The sequence below is a fragment of the Mauremys reevesii genome, linkage group 7 (assembly GCF_016161935.1).
Source record: "Mauremys reevesii isolate NIE-2019 linkage group 7, ASM1616193v1, whole genome shotgun sequence".
Lineage (NCBI taxonomy): Eukaryota > Metazoa > Chordata > Testudines > Geoemydidae > Mauremys > Mauremys reevesii.
The window spans coordinates 121272680-121282184 of NC_052629.1; positions in this window are offsets into that span (position 1 = coordinate 121272680).

A 9505-nucleotide genomic window follows, 5' to 3' on the forward strand; every position below is an offset into this window, starting at 1 on the left:
GGAAGCTCATTGGCAGTGTGACTTGCGGCCGCACAATTGCCCAAATAACAGTTCAGATCTCCAGGGGGACTGCTCAGCACACCACCAATAAGATGGTAGCCCGGCCTTCTGGCTGGGGTGAACATCAATAGTCTTTTGATTCCGGCCCTCTCGGTAGGTCGGAGCAGCTAGGCAATCTGTAGCCTTCAACCTCTTGGCTGGGACAAGCAACAACAGTTTCGGATTCCAGCCCTCTGGGTGGGTGGACCAATTAGACAGTCTTTAGCCCTCAGCCTTCTGACTGGGGCACACAACAATGGTCTATGGGTTCAGGCCCTCTAGCCTAAGGTGAACATGCAGCCAGCCCCATGTGTAGGGGGCCGGTGGCAGGGGAGCCGGGCCCACCCTGCTCCAATGGGACCTAGCCCAAGACCCTAGCAGTGGTGGGTGATCCTGCCACAGAGTCAGCAGGGAAATGTAAGGTCACTGCCTCATGTCCCAACAGCACAACTGGACCAATGCTGGGTTTCCCTGGACTACTTCCTACATGTTCTTGTTGCTGCTCCATCATCACCGGGCCCTGGCTCCCAGGCTCATGGTCAGGCTGTTAGACCCACAGCAGGAGTCTCCCTATGGGATGGGGAGCAGGCACATGCCGGACACAATGTTGGTATATAATACTCTTAATTCTCTTTAGCGCTTACAATAAAAAGTATTTATAAACCTCCCTCACTCCACATTCATACTCCAAGCATATGACACCAGAGTCTGAAGGTCAGAATGAAGTCCCGATGGCCAGTCAAGGTTCAGGGAGCCAGCATTACCACACCTTGATTCAAACAGGGCTCTGGATCCACGAATGACTCCAAACTGCAAGTGTATTGAACATCTTTTTATAATCCACTGTCACGTCAACAGCTGTTTGGGCCCTTCACCCACAATTTCAAAGAGACAGTTCTGGGCAAATTGCCATAGCCCAAGATGTTTACAAACAGTTCCAGGCCAAATCATTAATATGACTAATATAACGATAGGATGCAGCCTTACATTGAGAAGAGCTGTACCACTGGGAGACCATCCTTTAAAAACATCATTCCAAAATTCCCTCTGATTCAAATCACTTGCCATTAAAGATTCAGCTGTAATATGTCTGGTGACCTCCACCCTGAGGTTAGTCACCGGTTGTATTTCTCCAGCCAATAACCCCAACGTTAGTCTCCTTAACAAGTAATCCCAGGCTTTATGTAATCTGCACTGGAGAGCACCTTGACCTCTCTCTTTCCCTAACAACGTCATAAACCGCGGTATCAGCCAGTGTACTTCTGGCTGCCTGCCCAAAGCATTTTTCACTCCATCTACTGCCTGTCTAATCTCTCCAGTGGTAGCTGCTCTGATTCACTCATATTTAAATTCTCTGTTCTCCTAAGTCTGCCCACCACACTAGCCATGTAACTAGACTTTTTCATATTCACTGGGCCTAATGACTTTGCCATCCTCTGTAAGTCTGACGAACGTTTTTCACAGATGTGAATTTGGTAGGGCCCTAGCATTCTGTATCTTAAAAGCAGCTGGTACAGCACATTCAAGGATCGGAAAGCAAGACCCTTCAGATTCTGCTGAGCTTCTTCCCTCCCTATCACTTCTCACACAATTGTGACTGCCTCTTATCTGATAGAAGAGGGTTCTGTGAGCAGCTGGGGCGAGGGGAACCACAATGTGAGGGTGAATTGTTCTGCCATGAGAGCGGAAGATGCTCTTATCAGCACCCGGCAGCCCCATCCATCCATATTCATTTCATTCCAAATCATTTTGATTTGCTGAGTGTCAGGAGAGCTAACAAAGGACTCCTCTTTGAAGAAAGCGACAATCATTTCCCTCTTTTCTCGTCCTTAAGAAATTTCAGAAACAAGGGAATCTCTCCCTTCCCTCTCCCCCGGCTTTCTTATTTTCTAGCCGGAGATGATGAACGAAGCTAATCGGAGGAGTGAATGTACCTGGCAATGTTATTCTCGGAAGTGGCTGAACATGTCAAAGATCCCAAAGGGGTTCATAATGATTTGGAGAGTGTGTATCCAGGCTGAAAGCTACGCCTGCTAGGGAGGCTTTAATAATAAAATCCATCGGGAGATACCAAAGTGCTTCACAAGCATTAGTGAGAGAGGCAAGTTATTATCCCTGTTTCAATCAGGTGCACACGGAAGCACAGAAATGTTTGTTTTCCAACCAGCAACTTTGTGCTTTCTCCCAGGGTCTGCCACATGCAGGGGAGGAGCTGCCCGTAGGCACCTGCGAAGCCACCTCATGTCCTCCTTCAAACGCTCCTTTTGCCTTAATGCCTACGTGTATCTTGACAGTGGTTAGGCAGCTGGTGTGTTGAGAACACACCTGTACTGTCTCATTGTTCCCTTGTGCTCTGTCTGCAGCATCCACCTGTTGTCTACACACCCACGCTTAGCTTGCAGGTTCTTTGCACCCAGCACAACAGGGCCCTAGCTTGTAGCTGCTCTGGTAACACAAACAATAAATAACAAGGCCACACAGGAAGTCTGTGATAGTACCGGAGGTATAGCTCAGCGCCCTTGACTATCAGGCCTGAGCCTTAATGACAAAACAGCCTCAGTAGCAAGCCATTCCTGCTTTTTAGTGGGTTACGGCCCTGCTCCGGCAAACACTTATGCATGTGCTTAACTTTCAGCACGAGTAGCCCCACTGAAGTTAGTGGGACTGTCCACATTCATAAGTGTTTGCAGGTACAGCGACTTACTCTGTTCCTCAGCATTCCGAGTCCTTTGTTTCTGCCTGAAGGTTACTACAGTATCAGTAGATGGGAGAGGGGGCCAGAAAAATAGTTTTGGGGCAGAAAGAATCTAAGGGGTCATTTACATGACCCAAATGTGTTCAAGGTTTGCCCTTTGGGCCTGTTTTTCGCTGCCCCAAGCTTCTCACTAAGCAGCTGCCCAACTCACATCCACGTACAAATCCTTGAAACCGAGCTGACCTACCTCATTGTCAGTTGGCCTAGTGCACTGCTGGTTTACAGGTCTGCATAATGTAAAGCCCCGAGGATCTGACACTCAATAGGCTGCTTTCTAAAAGTCCAGTTCCAAAAACCAAGGCATCACTTTATTGTACACACTGAACAATGCTAGCGTATGGGGACAAAATAATGCACCACCAAATTTGCCACACAATTTTTCTCCCTGTTAAAATTGTTCTACTTTCAAATAAAATACCGACCAAGCTGCAAACTTCACACAGACAGCAAGTCAGTTGTCTTAGATCATCAACTGAAGACACAACACCTGCCATCACATCAAGCCTCCTTCATGTTATGGAAGAAAAAAGTGACCACATTTGCAGGACTCTCCAGATTGTCCATGCATGCTTTGCAGCAGTTTTTTCATATTTATAAAATGTTGCTCGATATAGGGCCAACTTGCAACATAATGACCCCAAACATATGGATTTTTCTGTTAAGTATCAGTTGTATACCCATTGCAACTAAATTATCTTCTAAGCCAAGTTTGTTCGGTTTTTTCATAGTGTAATAAGATACATCATATATTGCTATTCCCCCATATGAGTACTTGGAGAAAGGCTGAACAGCTGAGAAATTTTGAGAAATGAAATTTTAGAGGAAAATTACTTTGCAGCAGTGCAGTCAAATAAAAGGAGAGTTGCACCCACAAATCTCCTGATGATCCAAAGGACCGTGATTAATGTGAGGCACTCGGACCTTCTCTGTTCTTCATACCCCTAAAATTCAATGTTCTACAAAGGAAAAAAACCAACCATCTTCCAGATATGAACCAAGCACCATGTTGTTCAGCTCCTCCCCAGGTGAAGAAAATGGCAGCATGGGAAGGCAAACCTTCAAAATGACTCGCAAGATGTGTAACTCAGCCTGCACAGAGTTGGCGTCACTGTCAAGGAGAAAATAATTGTGATCAGAGTCACTGGGACACACATTTGCCTGTGCCAAACGATGGGAAAGGCATCATGCCAAACCTTTGCAGACCAGCAGCGTAAGCCTGGTGCCAATTACTGAATAACTGTCAGCTTGATAATGGGATCTTCTTTGACTGTCTCTATGCTAATGATTTGATCATGATGAATGTCTTTTAAGACATGTTTATCATGATAAGGATAGCTGTTGTGTATTTTAGAAAGTTTTCTGTTTATAATGTTGTATTCCCACTGACTCAATGGGAGAAGACTTGGGCCCATACTTTATATTACAGTATATTATAACTTTATTATATCCATGCTTCCCACTAATTCTGTATTAGTTATTCTATTAAAATATCTGCATCTGACAAAGTATTTGCAGTAACCAGTGTATGAGCAATACAGTTGATTAGGGTATTCACATAGTGTATCAACATTCCAGGCTTCAGACTCCAGTAGCAAACCCTTTGTAGCCTAGCAGATGAAGGATCAGCCTTACATTTTAAAAGGAACTGGGTGGGATTTTAAAAAACGGTCATCATGGGCTGAAGTCTGCTCCCATTGAAAGCTATGGCAAAGCTCCCATTGGAAATCAGTGGGAGAAGATTTATGCCGGCACTGAGTGCTTTTGAAAATCTCATTCGCTTCATTCAAGATCTGGTCCAAAACCCAGGGAAATCAGTAAGTGTCTTTGCATTACCGTCAGTTGGCTTTGGATCAGGCCCTGAAATCCCACTTGGAACGTAATGGATGGTGAGAGCGCTGGGCTGGGAATCAGCAGCTGTGGATTCTAAGCTTAGCTCTGCCATGGCCCCCTTGGACAGGTTATTGAGCAGCAAACAACCACCAGTGGCCAGCCAGGTTACTCACACTGGGCACTGAACAGAAAATTTTCCCTTTGTCAAGGTGCCTGCATTTTTCTCCATTTACCTTCCTGATAGATGGGCTGTGAGGCAGAATTCATTGGGAGCTGGGTGAACACTGCCCAAAGTACCCAGGAATTGTCATTATGAAATTTAAATGAATTTGCTCTGATTGTGTTCGTGCTCCTTTTGTGGGAGCTTTCCATGGACATTATAAGTGAATGAGGTGACTGGCAGGGATGTCCTTAAAAATCCCAGCCCTCACTCATGTTAGAATGACTGAGATATGCAGGACTGGAAGCCATTAAAAATATCATCGCGTGAGTCCACCACCATGTCTGTGGGTTAAATAAAAGGCTCTGAATTATTGACACGGATTTTTTATAGTGTGGCTCTGAAGGAACAGTTTCTGAGACAGGGGTTGGGAAAGTGAGCCACCAGCGACCTCCCTAACTTTAAGCATGTGAATTAATCCATTGAAGTAAATGGGGTTACGCAGGTGCGTAAGTACTTGCTGAACGGAGGCCTGAGGGATAGATTTCACCCCAAGGATTGACAATGGCATTTAGGCCCCCAAGTCAGCAAAGCATTTGCTTAAGACCCACTGAAGTCACTAGGTCTTAAGTATGTGCTTAAAGTTAGGCACATACTTAAGCGCTTTTCTGAATCAGGGCAGTGGCCCACATAGAACTGCTAGAGGCATATCAAAATGCAACCTGTTTTCTCACTGCTCAGCTGGAATTCTGTGGAGCACATTCCTCCAACCGCCTTCAGCCCCAGGAAGCGCTTATCCCAAATGGAATCTTGCACCATGAGGGGGAATCACCCTATGAAACTATACAAGCCAATGCTGAGGATAGTGCGGTCTCAGGAAGTAGCCCTGTGGAGAGTGTTCAGACCGTTTGGCTTCACTAGAGAGTGAATTAAACAAATTGTAACGAAGAAGGAGAATTGTGTAGCGGCCAGCTGTGTGCTACAGGCCAATTCTGTGCCAGTGAAGCCAATGGGAGTTTTGTCACTGATTTCAGTGGAAGCAGGAGCAGGCCTAAAATTTGCAATTTCCATTTGTCAGTGAGCTCTTGAAATCTTTGGATGAGTGGGAAATCACGAGCTCTGTGTAATTAGCCTCCTTCCCAATGCAGAGCCTTAGAGCACTGCTTTCAGCTCTGCTGCACTCCTCCAGAACATCAGTGACGGGGCTGAAGCAAAGAGGCCTCGAACTGGGGAACTGGCTGAGACTGAAATATAACAGTTCAATAATGGAGCTGCAGTGTGGGGTTTGCCAGGGATTTGTACTCAGGACAGCAAGTCTTCTGTATCTGGGAGCATCGCATATGAGCTTTTCCCTCTTAGACTCACATCTCTTACAGAGACTGCTGCTTTTGGACAGTCTCTATTGACTGCCACACCCAAAGCATTGGCGGAAACCAGTGTGAACTGTCTTTGATCAGTTGCTACAGCGAAATAGGAAATGTTAGATTTTTGGAAAATTGTCTGTTTACAAACTGAAAGTAGAGGTGAGGGTCTGTGGCTGCAAAGGACAAGAGAACTGCCCTGAATTTAAACACACTGAAACAAAAACCTGAAGCTAAGAGGGGAGATAATCTGCTTGATTTTAAATGTTAGCCAACCTGGGTGGTGTATTTCTGCTGGCAGAGGAATGGCAATAGGAATTTTAGACTTGGTCAGTTATGCTCTGTGGCTACAGCACTGAAGCAGGATCCAGGTATAATTTAGTGTAACAACATGCCGCATGTGATCTGAAAGTTCTCCTTTGGCTAAGAAGCTCAGAGAGCTAATTAAAAAACAACTACACCTTTTTGCTTAGAAGATTTTTTTGCCTTTTCTTATCTAATAAGACCCCCGCCCCCATTAGACCAATATTGTGCAGATGCATCATTTGACTCCCTTGCAGAACATGAGGGATCATTGCTGCCATAAATGCTGGTGGAGACGATTCAGAGCTGTGTTGTGGAAGTTAGGAGCCATCAGAAAAGTCTGTACATTACTGATTTCAAAAGGGGATGAGGGGAGAGAGGGAGAGTACAGGTCTGCCCAGGGTCCCAGCAGAAGTGGGAGTGTCCCAACCTCAGGACTTTTCTCCTGCTGCCCAGCTAGAGTAGTCTAGTACTCTGCCAGCCAGCACATCCATGTGAGCACACAAGGCACTAGCACCCTGGGCTAGCCATCCCTGGGCATATTTACTGGGTTTCTGCACACAAATACAGGCTTGTGAGGTGCTCAGGCAGAAGCAGCTGCAAATATTGTGTGTAGAACTGAGCGAAAACCTGATTTTTTTTCAGTTCAGAGGCAAGACACTGGGTACACTCACCACTAGGGGCGCCTCCTGCTGGCCATCCTAGGGATTAGCTCTGCCAGGCATTGTGCTCCCCCTCCGATGGTGTCTTGCCTCTGTGACCCCTCTCCCAGATGTGAATTTGGTAGGGCCCTAGCATTCTGTATCTTAAAAGCAGCTGGTACAGCACATTCAAGGATCGGAGAGCTCTCCCAGCGCTGTCCGTACTCCACCCCCCTGTGGGGAATAACGTACAGCGCTGGGAGCCGTGCTCCCAGCGCTGGGGCTTTGACAACACTGGCGCTTTGCAGCGCTGGAGAGGGTGTGTTTTCACACCCTGCTGCAGTGCTGCAAATTTGCAAGTGTAGCCATGGTACCATCCTACCCCTGCTGCTGTTTCCCTGGGCTTCTTCCTACTTATCTGGCTCCCCCCTGCTCTGGGTTTGCCGTTCTCCCAACTCCCTCCACTCAGGGAGTGGCTGCAGCCTACTTCCCTGCCTTCCTGAAGCCTCCTGTCTGTACCCAGCTTCCTGGCTCCTCTTCCAGGTGTAGTCTGGGGAGTTAATTGGCCTGCCTGGCCATTTTAACCCCTTCCAATCCTGTGTGGGGTGGACACCCTGTCACAGGCCCAAATATATATATATTTTATTTTGGGTCAACCCAAAGCAGAACATTTTTGGATTTTCTCTAAAGATTCTTGTTTTGGGTCATATGAAATGTTTCATTGAACCCCAAATGGTTTTGTGAGGGGGAAGGAGGTCATTTCATTTAGTTCTTTAAAAAAAAAAAATTAGCTAAATTTCAAAATGAAATGTCATTTTGAAATGCAAAGTTGAAATGTTTGGTTTCAACCTTAATTTTTTTTCTGATATGATTTGCCAAATTTGACCTGAATTTGTGAATAGTTTTGGTCGATCCAAAACTGTGTTTTTCAACGGATAAACTATTCATCCACAAATCTTCCCTCTCTAATCGTGCATGCATTTTTAGAAACCTACTAGAAATTTAGCTTTCTGTCTCCAAATTCCCTTTGGCTAATTCAAATCCCTCTAGTCCAAGTACTATAACTTGAGATTTTTGATGGAACTCTTTGCTAAAACACAACCATTCAACTATTTCAAAAATACCAAAGCAACATCTTGAGAAATTCTGAATTTCTATGGATTTTCTCTGATCTAGTTTTATACATTTGAGGTCCACTTTAAGTAGCACTAACTATCTGATCTCCATTGAAACACTGGTACTCTTTAACATGAGGTGTAATTTGGACTAGAATACAGTCAGAATGTTTAGTTCAGCCATTAGATTTGTTTTTTTCTTTTCACCATCAGACCTCTGAATACCATATCACTGTCACCACTGTACACCCTCTCATCTAATCCCAAAATAATTTGAGATTTAACAGACTTCTAATTTCTGAAATGAAAGGAATGATTTCTTGTTCAGAAGGCTGCCTTTGAGAAGTGGATGGTTTTGTGGCTTAAAACTGCAAGGTTACAGGGGTCACCAAGATGAATCCCAATTAAAAACCCCTCTCCAGGGAAGAATTAGCACTCTCATATAACCCAGACAATCAAGTTATGGGCCTCTTAGCCTCAGGCACACATTACAGAAGGAAATCGATGGAGAGCAGGAAGATATTTAAGTAAATTCCAGGTGGGCTTGTGCTGAAATCTTAAAATGCTAAAGTAATTTTACTGATCTTCACATGAAAACAAGGATCTGAGTGGGGACTGACTAAATGTAATGCTACTTGCTAGGGAATTGATTGAGGTCGACTAGCGAAGCAACACAGTTCCAGCAACTGGCTGGCTGGAAGGAAAAACGGACAGTGAATTAGTGCCTTTTGGGGTCTTAAGGTGGCAAACAGCGGACAAAGAAAGCCTTCGGGTTCTGCACACTGACACTTGGATGCTGTCACTCCCACTCCAAGCTGGAGTTGAATGGGAATTGAAATCTTAAAAATTCCTCGCATCTCAGCCCAAGTCAGTCCAAAGGAGGAGACTGTGTGACCTGCCAGACAGCTGCCGGAGCTGTTTTTGTGCATTGAGCATGTGCTATACCACCATCTGCTGATCACCTAAATAACAAGAAAACCTGGCTGTACCTGGTGTACAGAGCAGAGGTCGCCTGAGATCCAGGAGGCTGGCACAACAGAAGAATGAAAGAAGGACACGTTTTCAATGTAGCCACTGTCCCATTAATTGGCTGCATCATTTCAGAAGAGGCTAATATGATGGGCCAGTCCCACAATCCACACTCAGACAAAATCTCCACTGTCAGCTTTGCCCATGTATTTCTGTGAGATGGTGGTTACCCATAAGTACTTCTGTGTAGTCATTGGATTTCCTGTCGTGCACATCATGGAAATAACTTGCCCCCGCCTCCCATAGACAGATCAATGGAATGAGCTAACTAA